Source organism: Manis pentadactyla, chromosome 1, assembly GCF_030020395.1.
Source record: "Manis pentadactyla isolate mManPen7 chromosome 1, mManPen7.hap1, whole genome shotgun sequence".
Taxonomy (NCBI): domain Eukaryota; kingdom Metazoa; phylum Chordata; class Mammalia; order Pholidota; family Manidae; genus Manis; species Manis pentadactyla.
Genome location: NC_080019.1, coordinates 215419609 through 215440241, shown reverse-complemented (window position 1 = coordinate 215440241; position 20633 = coordinate 215419609).

Sequence of the window (20633 nt, the reverse complement as noted above, 5' to 3'; positions counted from 1 at the left end):
GAATTCAATTTTAGTATTGTTGGATTCTGTATTGGTAGAAAATAACTGACCAGTGTTCTCAGCAAGCTAATCTACTAGATAATGACATGTGTTTGAGAATTAATTATTAGAGATGATCTTTTGTCTGTTTTCCAGTGAGTTCTTTTTAGTTTTGTTTTTTGAGAATTATGAGGTAAACATTAAATTGACTATACCCTATGACCATAAGAAATAATAAAATTGATGTGGAAGTACCAAAGTGTTTAATTCAGCTAATTTAACTGGATAGTTGTGAGAAGTTCATTGCTCATCACAGTGTCTTCTTGGGTCTCCACTGAGAAATTTTATCCAGGAGAATCATTGGCCTTTTGCACAAAACCAGATAAATGTGGGTCAATATGCTGAAGTATAAAGTAAGTCCCTCCTGCCTCTACACACTATTGTAGAACACAGAGGCAAGGAAAAAAAATAGATATGCCATTGTCCTTCACATATTCTGTAGTTTCTATTTGATGTTTCCCTGAAGAGTGTAGTTATCCTTTCCTTTGCAGATTTTGATTTATCTTTTGATGCTACTACTATGTCTCATTAGTTCAATGAGATAGTATGGAAGGAAAAAAAAAACTAGTATAGTGCCTTCAGCTTAGTAGGTATTTAAAAAAAGATGTATACTTCAGCCTTCAATTTAGCTTATACTTCCTGGCCTTTATCTATAAAATGGGCCATTCATTAAGATGACAGACATTGAGTGGCTTCAGTACACCACTAATTGTTTTTAACACTGGAATAACAAAGGCATTAACTGCATATGGCAAATTTTAGTTGTTGAATTTATATTGAAGAGATGGTAGTAGTGATGATGAAAGGAAAGATAATGATGAAAATTATTTAGATGAAGAAGGGGAAAAATTTACTCAATGTGAGTTGTGAGGTTTAAACATGGTAATGGATTTGGAAATGTTCATCTAATGTAATGTGCATTCCAAGTACTATAGCTCATAGTGTAATAATGTAACAAACTTATCTTTTTAAAAACTGCAGCTGTATAAATAAACATTGCATAGTGGAAGGAGGAATGGACTGAGTGAAGAGGTCTTGACTTATGAATGTGATGGCTCAACTAGATATTTTGTTTAAGAAGCTATTAACATATGTTACAGAAGTAAAAGATTTCAGTGGCCCAATGAGTTTGAATTTTTTTTCCTTTTGTACTGTAGTCATCTTTGGAGAGCCATGGTGCCTATGAGCACTTTAAGGCCCTGAGAATGGTCCTGCAGGATTAAGATATGCTTTACTCTGATTAATCAGCCAGCATTTCACTATTCCATTTGACTCGGATGCTTTTAAGTCATGTGATACCCATATGTCTTGCTGAACTTGTGTTTTAGGGACTAGAGTTTACAAATGCTGGACTAAAAAAGTCCATTCTCATTTTAATATTTTTCAGAATCTGCATTTGTTCTTTTACTTATTGCTGGTATTCCTTCCTAACCTAGCAAAATATATAGCAAGAGATACATTCATAAATGTCACCAACACAGAAAAATGGTACCAAATCAGTTCCCATGCATTTAAAACACTTGTTCCCCACATTGGCATCACTGTTTGTATCCCAAATGGTGATAAAAAAGGAAAGCCATCATTCATCACTCTTAGGTTGAATTGGAATGTCTTGGGCCAGGGCTCAACCTCAGCACTACCGAAATTTTGTTCTGGGTAATTCTTGGTCATGGAAGGCATTCATGTGCATCCTAGGGTATTTAGCAGCATCCCTGGCCTCCTTCCAGTTAATGAGTAGGTACCCCTCAGTAGTGGCAATATCAAAAGTGTCTCCAGACATTGCCACATGTTCTGTGAGAAGCAAAATCAGCCCCCATTAAGAACCAGTATGTTGGAGTCACCATTATTCTAAAGCAATATCCAGTCAAAGAGGAAAATCTTACTTTAAAACTGAACCTAGTGTGGTAACTGAATTCCCCAGGTGGCATCCTGAGATGGAAACTTTTTGCTTCATGGTGGCATTAATGACTACTTTGCTACCTGCATATTCTTGTTCGTAGTTGTGCTTCTGTTCACAGTTGAGCTGTAGCACTGACATTGCTGCCGATTAGATTTAACAGGAAATGAAAAGCAGCTGCAGTATTTCAGAGCATTGGCCAGATTGGGCAGAAGGTATGTGGACAAATCCTATTAACAAATAACGGGATTTGTGCACACACAGTGCCTCCCACACTGTGCCTTGGAAATCCACACCAGGCTGTTTCCATCACTGTTGTGCATAAATCACAGAAATTATAATAAATTGAGAAAAATGTTCTCACACACATGAAGGCTAACCCTACATCATTCTGATAATGAGTAAAGGCATTTTGGATCCTTTGTCAAAAAGGATATACGAAGAAACAAACCTATAATCCAGCTCAGTTCTAAAGTGGCCAAAAGATACTAAATATATCTGCTCTCCATTTCTAGTCTTAACCTTAAAAAATAATAAACTTATTAATGAGACTCTTTATAGGGAAAAAAGATTGTAAAGTCTCCTGAATAGGCCAGATGCCACTGAGAGGTTTAAACAGAATGACCTTTAAGTTTCCTTCCAAACCTGAGTGACTGTGGATTTCCCACCTGGATTCCTAGGGGACCAAATTGTTTTAAATGATAAATATCCTATTCCCTCCCATTATTGAGATGCTCTATGCTTCCAGTTATGCATTTATTGTGTGAAGCTGGTGTCTTTCTTTCAGCGCTTTGCTGTTGCTGTATGCATAGTCTGATGGAAAGCATTATAACTGCACATGCTAGATAGTGCAAAGACTGCATGGTGGGTGACTAGTAATGGGCTAGCATGGTTCAATTTTCTGAGCATTCTGAATATCAGCTATAGCAACTCTGAATAACAGGTCTGGAGTTGTAAAAACCATACTGATCTTTACAGTTTGGTGTAATGAGTCAACAAAAAAGAAATGAACCAGTGTAGCTCTAAACTGAGTGATAGCTGATACTAGATTTAAGTAGACTGGTTAAAAAAATAACCATTTTCTGACAGAGTCTCAAAAGCTCCTGACTACATCATATATAGCATATATGTGTGTAGGTCTGTGTGCATTCTCCCTCCCCACCTCTCTCCCTCTTTTTCTTACTTCCTTCCTGACTGCCTGACTACCTGCTGCCTCCATTCACCTCCTATTTCTCTCCATTTCTTCTGTCCTTTATTCATTCTGTCATTTATTTGAGTGGCAGCATACTGTCGTATACTATCACACACAAGAGCAGGGCCTCTAAGTCAGACTGCATGGGTTAATACCCTAGAACTTCTTATTCACTATGTGAACTGGGGCAACTCCCTTAACTTCTTGTCTGTGAAACGGTGGTAACAGTACACAGCTCATGAGGTTGCTATAGAGATTAAAGATTTAATATACATAAAGCATTCAGAATAGTATCTGGCCCATAGTAGGTTCTCTGGAAGTGTTAGCTGTTTTCATTCATTCACTGAGTAATGTGTGTACCACTGTCTTAAAACTAAGAGGTATAATAATGGTAGTCAAAAAACTTTCAGTTTAGTTGAAGAGACAGATATTAAGCAGACTTACAAGATCTCTGAGACTGAATAACAAACACCATTCTAGGAGAGTATGTGAGAAAGGAAAACTACTTGGATAGTACCAGGGGTTGAGTATGGGGAAGGTAGGATAGTAGGTAGGGGGAAGATAGAAAACTTTTCAGTAATTAGGGTAGAGATTGAGAAAGTGAATGTAGTAGAGGATGTGGCACTCCCACCCAGATCTCATTTACTACTCAGTGTGCACATCACACCTCTGCTGTGAATATTGGCTGTAAACAAGTCACAGATAAGCTTTTCTGAGAGTGCCCTTGTCTGAATGCAACCATCTTGCCCATAAATGCCTAGAAAGTTATTCTCTACCCCCACCCTCAGGGAATGGACAGCTGATGGGGGAAAGGAGCAAAAACAAAAGCCAAGATGTCTTGTCCTAGTCTCAGGTGGTCTGTCTCCATCATGCCTTTCATGTCCAGACTCCATGTGGATTGAGGTTGAGGCTGGCACCCAGCAGAAGCCAGGCCTTTGCCTCACTTCTTCCCTGTCCTATGCTGACTCCATCACTCCTTTATGAACCACATGCTCAGAATTCTCATCTTGGGCAATCATCACTAAGGAACTTGACCTACTAGCAAATATACTGGAAAAATCTTGGAAAATTGCCTGATAAGACAGTTGACCTATTGAAAATGTGTGATCATCAGTATGTATTGATTTAAAACCATCTACTATGAGTCTATATCCAGTATTGCTTGGCTTTTAAAATACAGGCCTAGAGAAAGCTCCGCTTAGGATTAATGTAGGATGAGATTTTTCTAGAAGGGTCTGATGAAAAAATGAAGTGCACTGGAGTTCAAGTATTGACCTAAGTGTAGAAATAGTGGCCCTTGGTATCGTAAATGAGTAAGGAAAGACATCAGTAAAGGTGAAGGTTGTGGCAGAAGGAAATGTGACAGGGTGGAAGGCTGACAGGTGCCAATGGGGTCAAGGATTAAGTTAGAAAGAGGAAATTCAGCTGGAAGGAGCAAGGGCAGTAGCAAGCATGTATGAGTTTATGAATTAAGGAAGTGTTTCAGTTTCTGGTAATGACAAAGTCTAGGGTACAACCTCTGCAGTGTGTGGCTGCCACACTTTTAGAGATTTAGAGGTCAAGGAACTGAAAGACCAGGTAATGAATGGATGCATTGTCTGTGTGGATGCTGAAGGCTCTGGAATGTTAATGAGGTTCTGGCCTGATTCCAAAGATTCAGGTAAATAAATGGAGAATGAATAAGAGACTTAAAAAAAATGACTGCAACTCAGAAGGAGAAGTACAACAATAGCCCCTCCAAACCCTGAGGTACACAGTGAGTAACAGGCAAACAAAACACTGACCCTCACTGACCAAGATAGCTGCAAAGGAGTGGTGTCTTCCAGGGAGAGCCAGATTTCAGTTAAGCACAATTAAGAACTCTGAGCAATGTTTTAGGGTAGAACAGAGATTGCTGATCTTTTTATAAACTAGGTGATGAAATATGGGCAATGTAGCATGTAAGTGAAGTATGTGGGCAGGATGGGCTATGTAATTCATGGTGCCAGGTGCAAAATGAAAATGCAGGGCTCCTTGTCTAAAAGTAAATACTTTAGATAGTAAAGGAGTAATATGTGCGAAGTGTTTGAAACATACTATGCACTCAATAAATTTTCTGAATTTTATTATTGGCAATAGAATACATGTCCACTAGTATAATCACTGGTCAGTAATATTATTCATAAATTTTGAAGTTGTCAGGGGAGCTAAATTGCAAAAGAAAATCAGTTCTCATTGACCAGTGACTGTAAACCATGAGAACTGAATTAAATGTATTTATGTTATCCCTGTATTTTCATACAGTAGCTTGATCTTTTAAGTGGTCATTCCTTGCAAGAGGCTATCATATTCAATCTGTCCTCAAGAGAAAACACTTAAAAATATGTTTGGTATGTTCTGAGTCCTGTATTTGTGAAAATCATCGAGATTCTGCTGCTTTCAAAAAAGCGAAAGTTTGCATATTATGGGATAGTTTTGCCATTGTCATGGAGTTGATGGCAGAAGGTGACTTAACATCCTGCAAATTGGCAGTCAGCGCTGCCCCTGAAGACTGACCCACTAATGTAAAAGAATGAGCTGCTTGCTGATTTGTGCCCCTTTCCAGATCACCCTGAAAACCTACAGACTTTATTTTTTCCAGCTGTAAAACTCCTTAGATGCTCAAGGGATACCACTGCTGGGAATTTTTACTGTGAATGGAGAGTTCTGTGTGGTCCTTAATTGGGAGAGGAACCTGTCAAAAATAATATATTCACATTATACTCTGAACCATAACGGGCCTGGCAACACTATATAAACTGTCATATGGCTTGGTGGCAGGTGGGCTGATTTTTCAGCAACACTAAAAGCTGACAGGAATGTCTTTCAGAAATCAACTCCCTTGAAGATTTCTAGTTAAGGTATTAAAAGAGCTGTGGAGGGTATAAGGGGAGACAGGATGGGAATTAGATGGCTGGGTAACTGCTGCTAAATATTTGAACTGTGACAGCTGATTTCCGTTTAATTTGGGGTAGCAACCAAAATACTTTAAAATCAGAAGTTTCAGCAAGTTAGAATATTTCTTTGCTAGATTTGGGCTATGGATTATTTTGAGAAAACTAATGAGAAGAGGTAGCAGGATAATCTGAGAGGATATAAAGAAAAATAGAGGGAATGAGCCCTTTATATATGTGTTTGTTTTTGCTTTTTTGAAAGGCTTCTACTATTTACGCACAGGATAGCGGCTGTTCTGTGTGTCTTTTTTGTTGCTGTTCACATAGATATATCAATGTCATCCGCCCTCACTTTCTGTCCTCATGGTAAGTTTTGGCCACGATTTTGGCAAAGCTGCTCACAGCTTCCCACAAAACTGCAGGTGCTTTCAAGTGAAATATGGACAAAAATATGAATGAATAAGCGTTTTCAAGTACTTCTCCTTCTCCCTACTTTCAAGGGTTCTTAAATTTGTTTTGTGTCATGCATTTCTTTGGCAGGACAGAGAAACTTATAGATTATTTATCAAAATGATGTTTCTAAATGCATAAAATAAAATCCATGGAATTATAAGATAAACCAGTTATATCAAAATACAGTCCTCTCCTTGAAACCCTTGGAAGAGAAACCCTGTCCTAGTTCTTGGGTCTTTTTATTCAGATCATGTTATTTAGTGGAAGGGAAGTCAGAATAGGGAATTTGAATTGTGTCAAGAGTAACTCCTACAAGGGATAAGAATAAAGAGAAATATAGCAAAGGAAATGGAAAAGGAAAGACCTCTGGGGATGAAGTACACATTGACGCTACGTGGAGAAGGAGAAACATGAAGAGACGCTTCAGGGAAAGCAGGAGGGGGTTAAAAAAAATGAAAAGAATGGTAGAAACAGGTTTTAAATTGTGTACACTTTGATGTTCTTTGAGAGACACAATTATAAGATGGAATTACTTATTGTTATTGGACCCTGTTTGCTTTAAAACTGGGTCACATGAAGCTCACGACTTTAGTCAGGTTGTACATGAAACTTACCCTTTATTTCAGCCTAAATCCTCTCTATTATCTTCTCAAAGGTTAGGAACCATATTCTTCTTTAAGGAAGAGTCTTAGATTCTAGCTCCTATGTGGTACTTTTCATAATACACACTTTTCACACATTCTGGCAACTGTGTCTACTTCAGTAATTGGTCTCTGGCTTTGCATTGGTTATTTGTGTTGATTTATTTTGCTCATTGTCCTCACTGCCTTTAACATTGAATGAATTAATGAAAAATGTGTTAACGAGTGTGTGCATTTAGGATGCATAATGAATGAATGTATTAATGAATGTATGATGGATGCACGTCAGAGTTGCCTACATTTGTGATAGGGATGCTTATAAGTCAGAAGATATTCTTATCACAGGAATCTTGATGATGGACTGAGGGCCTTTTAGGTACCAAATTGCATACTAATTTCTTCATAAATATTATTTCTTACCATCACAACAGCTCTGAAAGAGACATTTCATTAATCCTCTATGATGAAGAACCTCAGATTCAGAGGTATAGCTATTTTTTATTAATCAGTAGGGATTTGAATTTGAATTTACTTGCTTATGATTTCAAAACCTATATATATTTTTTATTATATCAAGCTGCTTCCCATACAAAGTGGACAGTTATCTCTCAATATTATTTCATTAAAAATTCTTCTTGATAATTACTCTTAATATTAAACAGAAGCGTTTATATTTTAACAAGTGGAAATATGGTCTCAAAACCAGGAAATCATGTAACCCTTTCATGTTCTTTCTAAAATAAAATTAAAAAAAAAATTGTTAACATCCACCTTGATTTTCCATATTTCAGTAAACAAACCTTTAGAGAAGCAACCTGATACTTTGCAGAACATCAACAGGCTATCTGAATTGGACTTAACTTAATCACGATTTTAAATTTAAGTTTACCGTCATTATTAAAAACACTGTGAACTTATCTGTCATATTTGTATCATTGAAAGTATTTTTTTATTCATCAGTTACCCTTCCTGATGATTGCAGCAGTCACAGGATTGTCAAAATGAAGACCAGAACTGAACACTCCTAATATCAAAATAATAATGATTATGATGATTATATACTCCCAGTAGAGCTGTAAGGTAGATATTAGAATCTTTATTTTATAGAGATAACCTAGCAAGGGGACATAACTACAAAGAGCTGGAATAACGATTTGAACCTATTCTTAAATAGGGATTTAAGTTTTTATCAAGTTACTTTGTCATTTAAACAATGAGAAATAATTAATATATGTCTTCAATAATTATAGTAATAAAATCCTAGCTGTCATCGAAACACCTGAGATTTGTAATAATTTGAATGGGTTCTTGGGGTGAATGAGAGGTAAAGAAAGAATATAAGTATCATAGTCATGTAATTACTTTACTAAAGAATGTTATTTCACAGGATATCTCTTAAGTAGTTTTAATAAAATAGTTTATGAAAATAGATTTAACCTCCCAGTTTTACTAAAACAAAATAATAAACTCATGTTGTAAAGTAATTTTCCATTTCCATATTACCATGCTAAATGGATAATATGCCAAGAGAAAAACATTTTGTGAACTCAGTAGCTTTTGGTTTTCTAAAACAGTCTTTTTCTTGATATTCCAGTTGAACAAGATAAATATTTAGTTCATTTGTTCACAATAGTACAGTAAATATTAATAATAATTTAAGGGAAATTTGTGGGTATTCATTTTTAAATATACTCATCAATATTTTTTTTGAATACATAATTTTTCTAAAATAGTGAAAATTATAAATTATTTGAGATTAATCAACACAAGAGTTCTTACATACCTACTATGTGTTAAGCATTATTTTAGGAAATAAAACTTTAAAAATCCCTCCTTAAGCCTTGCCCAAGTTAAAATCTTTATTAGTCCTCATGGGCATTATTACTTTTTTTTAAGGACTGAATTTATGTCCATATGTTTTTAAAGAGATTTTGATTCATCAATACTGTTGATTATCAGTTAATAATATGAAAGGATAAAAGCAAGTAGATAATTAAAATTCATAGCTAATTATAGGATTTTTCTTTTGTTAAAGATTTAGCTCTTTTCCCCAAAAACTTTTATTATTCCCCTGAAACATAATGAAAATTTTACTTTGTATTGTGGTCCTGAAAACTTACCAGTCTGGATAAGAAAATCCTGTTTAAAAACTCTGAGATCTCATTCTGTTTTAACACCAAACTAAAGTTAATAGTTACCACACACAGACAATATGAGATTATCTATAATTTCACCTACAGGCCAAATTGAGAGTCGTAACAAACTTGGGAGGAAATAATGTAAATCCTGGTGAAACTAAATTTGTATTTCAGTTTCTCAGAAGACATTTGTGAGAATCAAGAATCAAACAATATTTGAAGTAAAAAAAAACTATTGAAATTTATACCAATCAAACAGAGGTAAATGGGCCTGGAAAACTGTGAATTGTTGTACATTTAAACATAGGGGGATATCCAGAAATTTTAATTCAGACCTTGCAACTATATCCTTATTCACAAGGAAAAGACCACTTGAATCCCTCCATTCAAAATTTACAGGGACAACAGATTGGATTAAAGATGGAGCATGATTGGTGAGACAGAGACCTCCTCCTAAAAACACATATAACATGAAAAATATAATTTAATACAACTAATCCTGAAAGAGCAACAGGAAAGAAGGCTGCACCAGACTGCATACACCTGAAGAAAAGAGCAGACCTCACGGAACAGGGTAATGTACCAAAGCTGTGGCCCAGCAGGGCCCAAGCCCTTCCCCGACCCCAGCTCACCATCAGGAGAAAGAGAAACAGAGCACAGAGGGAGTGGAGGCCTGGGACTGCTGAACACCTAGCCCTGGAGATCTGCTCTAGGAGCATGAACCTACATTGTATGGTGCTCTGGTGATTAGTGAGGTTGGAAAGCTAAGACAGACAGAATACCTGGAGAGATGGAGATTCCAGCTGCTTGTGGAAAACAGAGATTCATATCCAGCTGATCTGGGAGGGCAGTCTGAGAAACTTCCTAAAAGCAAGAGGGCTGCTAAAGGGGCAAGGATTGCACACAGCTTACTGCTCAGGAGAAAGGACAGGTAGACAAAATTGTACAGGTGCACTCTGCCCAGCAGGTTAGGAACTTAAAAGATGTTCAGGCACTCCATCCCCCTGGCTGGCTATGCAACTCCAAGGCCCCCCCACCATGATATGCAGACTGCTGTGTCTTCCTCAAGGCTAGCCTGCACCTGGCTCAGGCTTGCAAACAGGCAGCCCCTCCCCTGGCATGAAGACAGCCAGAGGGAAGCCCCACCTATGGCAGCTACAAACACAAAGCATACAGGCTTGCCACTGTGTCTTTGGCCCACTGGTTCTGGCAGTGGAGACAGGCATAGCAGTTGGGAAGCAGGAAACAGCTCTTTCCTCCCCCCAGGCACTAACACAGCTCCCCTGAAACCCCCAACATTGCTCCAGGGGCTGAGCAGCTCCAGAGAGTAGAGCTTCTGGGCACTAATGGGAACCACAGACAAATTATGAAACGTCAAAGGAACATGGTTCAAAGCAAAATTATGATTACACATGGGAAAGATTCAAATGAAATAGATCTCATGAATCTTCCTGAAAGAGATTTCAAAATAAAAATCATTAACATGTTCATGGAGGTACAGAAAAATATTCAAGAACTCAGGAACAAACTAAGGATGGAGATCCAATCATTGAAGAACACAATGGATGGTATTAAAAGCAGATTAGATACAGTGGAGGAGATGATAAATCAAGTAGAAATTAGGGAAGAGGAATACAAAGAAGCTGAGGCACAGAGAGATAAAAGGATCTCTAAGAATGAAAGAATATTGAGAGAACTGTGTAACCAATCTAAACAGAACAATATTTACATTATAGAAGTAAGGGAAAGACAGTGTCTTTGAGGAAGTAATAGCATACTAAGTGAGTTAAGTTAGACTCTTAGTAAGGAAGTTACCCTTGAAACTTTGGTAACCATGAATCTAAAGCCTGCAATGGCAATAAGTACATACCTATCGATAATCAACCTAAATGTAAATGGACTGAATGTACCAATCAAATGACATAGAGTCACTGAATGAGTAAAAAAACAAGACCCAACTATATGCTGCCTACAAGAGACTCACTTTAAACCCAAAGACATACACAGACTAAAAGTGAAGAGATGGAAAAAGATATTTCATGCAAACAACAGGGAGAAAAAAGCAGGAGTTGCAGTACTTATATCAGAAAAAATAGGCTTCAAAACAAAGAAAGTCTCAAGAGACAAAGAAGGACATTACATAATGATAAAGGTGTCAATGTCCAACAAGAGAATATAACCATTATAAATATCTATGCACCCGATATAGGAGCACCTACATATGTGAAACAAATACTAACAGAATTAAAAGGGGGAAATAGAATGTAATGCATTCATTCTAGGAGACTTCAACACTCGACTCACTCCAAAGGACACATCAGCCAGACAGAAAATAAGGAGACAGAGGCATTGAACAATACATTAGAACAGATGGACATAACAGACATCTACAGAACTATACACCAAAAAGCAGCAGGATAAACATTCTTTTCAAGTGCACACAGAACATTTTCCAGAACAGACCACATACTAGGCCACAAAAAGAGCCTCAGTAAATTCAAAAACATTGAAATTCTACCAACCAACTTCTCAGATCACAAGGGTATAAAACTAGAAATAAATTGTACAAAGAAAACAAAAAGGCTCACAAATACATGGAAGCTTAACAACATGCTCCTAAATAATCAATGGATCAATGACCAAATTAAAACAGAGATCAAGCAATATATGGAGAAAAATGAAAACAACAGTACAATGCCCCAACTTCTGTGGGATGCAGCAAAGGCAGTTCTAAGATAGAAGTATATGGTAATCCAGGCCTATTTAAAGAAGGAAGAACAATCCAAAATGAATAGTCTAAATTCACAATTATTGAAACTGGAAAAAGAAAAACAAATGAGGTTCAAACTTAGCAGAAGGAGGGACATAATAAAGATCAGAGAAGAAATAAATAAAATTGAGAATAATAAAACAACAGAAAAAATTAATGAAACCAATAACTGGTTCTTTGAGAAAATAAACAAAATGGATAAACCCCTAGTCTGACTTCTTAAGAAAAAAGAATCTACACACATAAACAAAATTAGAAATGAAAAAGAAAAAAATCATGGTGGACCCCACAGAAATACAAAGAATTATGACAGAATACTATGAAAATCTATATGCTAACAAACTGGATAACCTAGAAGAAATGGACAACTTTCTAGAAAAATGCAACCTTCTAATACCCAGGAAGAAACATAAAATCTATACAGACCAATTAGCAGTAATGAAATTGAATCAGTAATCAAAAAACTTCCCAAGAACAAAACCCCCAGTCCAGATGGATTCACTGCTGAATTTTATCAGACATTTAGAGAAGACACAATACCCATACTCCTTAAAGTTTTTCAAAAGATAGGAAAGGTGAGAATACTTCCAAGCCCATTCTATGAAGCCAGCATCACTCTAATACCAAAACCAGGCAAAGACACCACACACAAAAAAACTACAGACCAATATCCCTAATGAACATAGATGCAAAAATACTCAACAAAACATTAGCAAACCAAATTCAGGAATACATCAAGAGGATCATACACCATGGCCAACTTGGATTCATCCCAGAGATGCAAGGATAGTACAACATTCAAAAATCCATCAATATCATCCACCACAGCAACAAAAAGGACAAAAACCACATTACATAAATGCTGAAAAATCATTTGACAAATTCAACATCCATTCATGATAAAAACTCTCAACAAAATGGGGAAAGAGGGCAAGTACCTCAACATAATGAAGGCCATATATGGCAAACCCACAGCCAACATCATACTTAACAGTGAGAAGCTGAAAGCTTTTCCTCTAAGATCGGGAATAAGACAAGGATGCCCACTCTGCTTGCTTTTATTCAACATAGTATGGGAGGTCCTAGCCACAGCAATCTGACAAAACAAAGAAATAAAAGGCATCCAGATTGGTAAGGAAGAAGTCAGCCTGTCACTGTTTGCAGATGACATGATATTGTACATAAAAAACCCTAAAGAACTCACTCCAAAACTACTAGATCTAATATCTGAATTCAGCAAAGTTGCAGGATACAAAATTAATACACAGAAATCTGTGGCATTCCTATACACTAATGATGAACTAGCAGAAAGAAAAATCAGGAAAACAATTCCATTCACAATTGCATCAAAAAGAATAAAGTACCTAGGAATAAACCTAACAAAGGAAGTGAAAGACCTATACCCTGTAAACTACAAGAGACTCTTAAGAGAAATTAAAGAGGACACTAATAAATGGAAATGCATCCCATGCTCTTGGTTAGGAAGAATTATATTGTCAAAATAGCCATCCTGCCTAAAGCAATCTATAGATTCAATGCATTCCCTATCAAAATACCAACAGCATTCTTCAATGAACTGGAACAAATAGTTATAAAATTCATATGGAACCACAAAAAAACCCTGAATAGACAAAGCAATCCTAAGAAGGAAGAATAAAGCAGGAGGGATCTCGTTTCCCAACTTCAAGGTCTACTACAAAGCCACGGTAATCAAGACCATTTTTTACTGACACAAGAACAAACCCATAGACCAGTGGAACAGAATAGAGAGTCCAGATATTAACCCAAGCATATATGGTCAATTAATATATGATAAAGGAGCCATAGATATACAATGGGGGAAATGACAGCCTCTTCAACAGCTGGTGTTGCCAAAACTGGACAGCTACATGTAAGAGAATGAAACTAGATTATTGTCTAGCCCCATACACAAATGTAAACTCAAAATGGATGAAAGACCTGAATGAAGTCATGAAACCATAAAACTCTTAGAATAAAACATAGACAAAAATCTCTTGGACATAAACATGAGCAACTTCTTCATGAACATATCTCCTGGGCTAGGGAAACAAAAGCAAAAATGAACGAGTGGAACAATATCAAACTAAAAACCTTTTGTACAGCAAAGGACACCATTATTAGAAGAAAAAGGCATCTTATAGCATGGGAGAATATATTCATGAATGACATATACAATAAGGGGTTGACATCCAAAATATACAAAGAGCTCATGTACCTCAACCAACAAAAAGCAAATAACCAAATTAAAAAATAGGTAGAGGATATGAACAGACACTTCTCCAAAGAAATTCAACTTGCCAAAAGGCACATGAAATGATGCTCCACATTGCTATTCATCAGAGAAATGCAAATTAAAACCACAATGAGATATCACCTCACACCAATTAGAATGGCCAACATCCAAAAGACAAACAGCAATAAATGGTGGCAAGGATGTGGAGAAAGGGGAACCCTACTACACTGCTGGAGGTAATATAAATTATTTCAACCTTTGTGGAAAGCAGTATGGAGATTCCTCAAAACTCTGAAAATAGAAATACCATTTGACCCAGGAATTCCACTCCTATGAATTTATCCTAAGAATGCAGGATCCCAGTTTGAAAAAGACATATGCACTCCTATGTTTATCGCAGCACTATTTATAATAGCCAAGAAATGGAAGCAACCTAAGTGTCCATCAGTAGTTGAATGGATAAAAAAGATGTGGTACATATACACAATGGAATATTATTCAGCCATAAGAAGAAAATAAATCCTACCATTTGCAACAACATGGATGGAGCTAGAGGGTATTATGCTCTAATAATCAGCCAGACAGAGAAAGACAAGTATCAAATGATTTCACTCATCTGTGGAGTATAAGAACAAAGCAAAAACTGAAGGAACAAAACAGCAGCAGACTCACAGAACCCAAGAATGGACTAACAGTTACCAAAGGGAAAGGGACTGGGGAGATTGGGTGGGAAGGGAGGGATAAGGGGGAAAAGGGGCATTATGATTAGCACACATAATGTAGTGTTGGGGGTCACAGGGAAGGCAGTATAGCACAGAGAAGACAAGTAGTGACTCTATAGCATCTTTCTAGGCTGATAAACAGTGACTGTAATGGGGTATGTGGTGGTGATAATGGGGGGAATCTAGTAACCACAGTGTTGCTCATGTAAGTGTATGTTAATGATACCAAAAAAAAAATTACAGGAACATTACAAAAGGTACTCACTAAAGGAGAAAATCATACATAAGAAATATAGAAAGACGGAAGTATTTGTCTTCTTCTTTAATAGTAATGAGCTTGGTGTTCAACGAGCTATGGGGAGTAAGAGGAAAGTGTCAAGTCTAGACGATTAACAGCAGAGAGTATCAGTTTCTTCTAAAATTCACAGACCTACCCTGAAATACCCAATCTTTTACAATGTCAACTCAAAATTAATAAATACAACAAAAATGTTCCATTTTTTCCAGTTTATTGATACATAATTGACAAAATTTTAAGATATTTTAAATGCACAGCATGTGGACTTAATATACTTACACATTGCAAGTGGATTGCCCCATCCAGTTTATTAACACATCCATCACCTCACATATTTACTCTTTCTTTGGCAGTTGGGTGAGAAGATTTAAGTTCTATTCTCTTAGCAAAGTTCAATTATAAAATACAGTGTTATCAATGATATCCACCATGTTGTACATTAAACCCATAGACCATATTCATCTTGTAAGTGATAGTTTATACAGCTTTACCAACCTTTCCCTATTTTCCCCACCCTCCAGGCCTTGGCAACTGCTTTTCTCCTTTGTTTTGATGAGTTCAATTTTCTTTTCTGTCCTTTTTTTTCCTTCTCTTTTTAAGATTTCACATATAAGCAATACCAGGCAGTATGTCTTCGGTTTATCTCACTTAGCATAATACATTCCAGGTGCATCCATTCATCCATGTTGTTACAAATGATAGTATTTCCTTCGTTTTTTTTTTTTTAAGTCTGAATAATACTCCTCTGTGTGTGTGTGTCACATTTTCTTTATCCATTCATCTGTTGATTGACACTTAGGTTGTTTACATACCTTGGTTTTTGTGAATAATGCTGCAAGGAGCAAGGCAGTACAGATAATCGCTTTGAGATAATGCTTTTCTTTCCTTTGTATATATATATACTTGTGTGAGGGGAATCGCTGGATCATAGGATAATTCTTTATGGTTTTTTGAGGAACTTTCATACTGTTCTCTCTAAAGACTATACCAGTTTACATTCCCACCAATAGGGCCTAAGGGTTCCCTTTTTTCCACATCCTTGCCAACATTTATCATTTTGATAATAGTTGTCCTAAAAGGTGTTAGGTAGTGTCTTGCTGTAGTTTTTTTCCATTTCCCTGATGATTAGTGATGTTGAGTACATTTGTATCAAAACTGATACCATTTATATGTCTTATTTGGAAAAATGTCTACTTAGGACTTTTCCTCATTTTTAAAATTAGATTATTTGGTCTTTTGCTATTAAGGTGTATGAGTTCCTTGTATATTTTGAATATTAATCCTGTATCAGGTATGTGTTCTGCAAATATTTTCTCCCATTTTTTAGGTTGCCTTTTCATTTTGTTGATGATTTACTGTGCAGACGCTTTTTGTGTGATGTACTTCCACTTGTTTATTTTTGCTTTTGTTGCCTATACTTTTAGTGTCAAGTCCCTAGTGTCAAATTATTCTAGGAGTGTTTACAATTTTAGGTCTCATATTCATTTTTTAATCCATATTGAGTTAATTTTTGTGTATGGTTATATAAGAGTCCAGTTTCATTCTTTTGCATGTGGCAGTCCAGCTTTTCCACTACCATTTTTTAAACACTGTCCTTTCTCCATTTTATATTCTTGGATTCTTTGTCAAGTCTTAATTAACCACATATGCATGGATTTATTTCTGGGCCTTTTATTCTGTGCCATTGATCTCTGTATCTCTTGTATTGATACGTTACTGGTTTGACTACTATAGCTTTGAAATATACTTTGAGATCAGGAAGTATGAACTTCCACCTTTGTTCTTCGTTCCCAAGATTGCTTTAGTTATGCTGGGAATTCTATGGTGCCATACAAATTTTAGGATTTTTTTTTCTATTTCTGTAAAAAATGCCATTGGAAATTTGATAAGGACTGCATTGAACCTGTAGATCTCTTTGGGTAGTATGGCCATTTTAATAATATTAAACTCTGAACTCATTTTTATTTTATATATATACAGATATAGAAACATGTATATATACATGGGATAGTATATATACATGCGTTTTCAAACTGTCCTCTTAGAAAGCTCAGAAACACTGAGAAACTGAATATGCAAATTAACAATGTCCAAATCATACATTTAAAAATAGCACTCTGACCCACAGTCTGCAACAATCATCCTAGATAACCAACCTCTCATCTATAGCAACCAGCCTAGGAAGCCTGCCCTGTAAGTCAGATTTGGGGAGAGTCAGGCTGCTATCCCTAGCTGCTGGTGCAGGAAGCCAAACAACAACCCTTGAAACAATTGGCCCCAAATGGCTAGGGCTTGATTAATAATAGGGAGCTTCCCCAATTTTGTCCCTGCTTCCATGGGACAAAATCAGAACCAATCAGAGACAGCCAAATATTCACCCCTAACCAATCACATAAGATTCTGCTTCTAGTTAACTCATCTACCTACAACTTCTCCATGCCAAAAGCCTCTAACCCGGGCATACCTGAAGCCTTTTTTACCTTCCTCTGCCTGCCTTTGAGTCTCTCTCAAGCACAGTAATGGGGTCTGACTCCCTTGCTATATCAAGCTCTGAATAATTAACCTTTGTTTGTTCTCATTTGGTTGGTCTTCATTTATTTCCACAGTGGTAACACCGCAATAACAGTGAACACACCCAGGGACCAGATCTTGGTCTCTGAAAATTATCCTCCAATAAAAGGAACAAGAGTTTCTTGCAGAAATGGTTGATTTCAGGGCCTTAGCAGGAAAAATATAAGATGAACTTAGTGCATCATGTCTCATGATGCCAGAAGAGAAGCAATTGCTAAAAAAAGGAGAAGGACCAAGGAAGCATGTCAAACACGTATAGCAGCCAACTTGAAAACTTTCCCATGGCCAAGTCTGGAGCAGTTTTAGCAACCAATTACAAAACTAAAATATTGGAATATGCCCCAAATAATAATATTAGTATTCACAAACCTGTACTAATAAAATAAGTGATCAATTGAATAAGTATATATAAATGGGGTGAGGGAGAAAATTCTTCCTTAGAGAAGAGTTCTAATTAGTAAATAATTTCCTTTTTTTTTTTTTTTTTTTTGAGGAATAAGGGAAATAGAAAATTACCATTAGATCACAATCTGAATAAATACAAGCAAGGTCTACTGATATATGCTAAAATTAGAGGGAAAAATTTCAAGGGCAATTAGGCTAGTTGCATAGTATTAAAGTATTATGCTGGAATCACTAATAGTGTTCACCTATGTCCACAAATTGTTTGAAACTGTTCTCTCTAGGAGCTATTACCGAATGCTCTTCCCCTTCAGTATAAGCTGGACTTAATGAATTACTTCCAAAGATGAAAATAAGGAAAGGGAAAAATAGTAACTTTAGGATTAAAAACCCTGGAAGAAACCATCTTAACCAAGTGATCAACTTTAACCTTACTAACTGTTAAGAAAGAGCGTAAAACCTAAATGTGATTTATTCCCACCAGGATTTTTAAACATTTTAACAATAAGGTATTAACAAAGGGTCACGTGGTGGAAGATGCTCAGGCTGAGAGTGGGGGTGGGGATGGGGGAATTCGTAAGGGCCTGGCTATACCTGTTTGATTTGAGTTTTTTAAACCTACCAATAAAATTAAGACAAATGTAAGGGAAAGATATCATTGGCTTAGGCAACATCTGGGAAAGAATGTGAGCCCTGTAGTACTCAGCCAATGAGGAACCAGGGGAGGGACTCATGCACAAGGAGATAAATTACTGGCGCCAATCTCCCCAGGTGTGCCTGTTAACCAGACACCCGTTCTTGCATTAAAGCCTGGCTCTGCTGTTCTTCTCTTTGTCTCTGTGCCCACTTATTGAATCTAGACCAGTGAGTGTATTTCTCACACTAACTATAAGACATATTGATATTGTGTACCCTCAGATATAATGCTATTAGAAGGGATAAAGAGTTTTTAAAAGTTAAGTCTAGAAATAATTAAAAATTTTTAAATAGACAAGAACAAATCAGTAATATAATGGCAAAATAGAGTACAATATAACATTAAGGAGAAAAGCTTTAGCTCTTCACAAAATGCAAATGACCTAGCCCCTCTTTGGTTCCTAAATTGTAACATTCTATGTAACTATTTTTGGCTGAAACATTAGTGTTTTATTTGCTTTAAACAAAGTTTTGAATAGAGATGAAGCATGTCAAGGAAAAAACAGTGTGGGTTTTAAATATATATATACATTTTGACAGACTTTGTAACAAGAGAATTTAGACAAATACAATCTTTAAAAAAGGATATTATTAAGATTATAGAGAAGAAAACAATTCTTCCAGAGGATATGAAGAGTTTTAAAGTACTTCAAAGCTGATAACTTTCATTTGCATATGTGAAGATATAGTTGACTCTTAAATTAACTGAAAAGCTTTGATGTGTTCCCCATTTCATTTTAACTGTAAGCATAATTTTGTTGTAGTCATGTTGTGTGATTGTAAAACCTAGGTTTCTAAAAAATTATCATGTTGTTCTCCTTTCTTGAAAAACATTTACATTGAAATTATTTCCTGTGCTCTCCCTCCTACCCACAAGTGGGTAAAACTGTAAAATTTCCAGAGTCTCTTGCCTGGTGTTAGTCCATTTCTATATCAATAGCCGTTTACAAGGGATGGAGAGAAGCTATTCTTTCCTCCCCTCTGTTGCATAAGTGGTCTGGCACCTGTCTATCGCTGGGGCCCTGCGGAGTTCCTCCTGGAAGGGGCTGCGGCAGAGGCGAGCCTAGATGGGAGCGAGAGCGGTGGCTAAGGCGGCGAACAGAACCAGGCCTCTTGTGAGCAAGTAAAAGGTTTCTTTTCCCTTGACCGATTTTGGCTTCACCAGTTTCACTGTTTTATTCACTGGGGCTGGGAACACACTTCCCCTGGAGCTGCACCACATCATATTCAAACTCCCCTCTGGAGCCTTTCATAATTAACACAGTCCTTATTCTTAGTTGAACCTCTATGTCCCATCTTTTCATCCCTTAGTTAGGATGGGTGCCTTAGTCATAAGTTTTAGACTTAAGCATGGGCATTATACTGTACTTGCTTTTCCCCAAAAGCATCTAGCACAATGCTGAACCTAATAGGGATTTAATGAATAATTGATAACTTAATTAAACTGAATGCTTATTCAGCAAGGATAATCCATTTCCTGACCCTGCAAGACAACACAGAAATTACTGGTTCTCAGAGGTTATCCCTATTGCTGAATATTTATTTCAGACAAAACATTAAAACCTCAAGTGCAAAAGCCATGCTAGATTAATGTTCATCCCTATTTTACATGTCAGGAGTTACTTGAACCAGCTGCACTATGGTGACT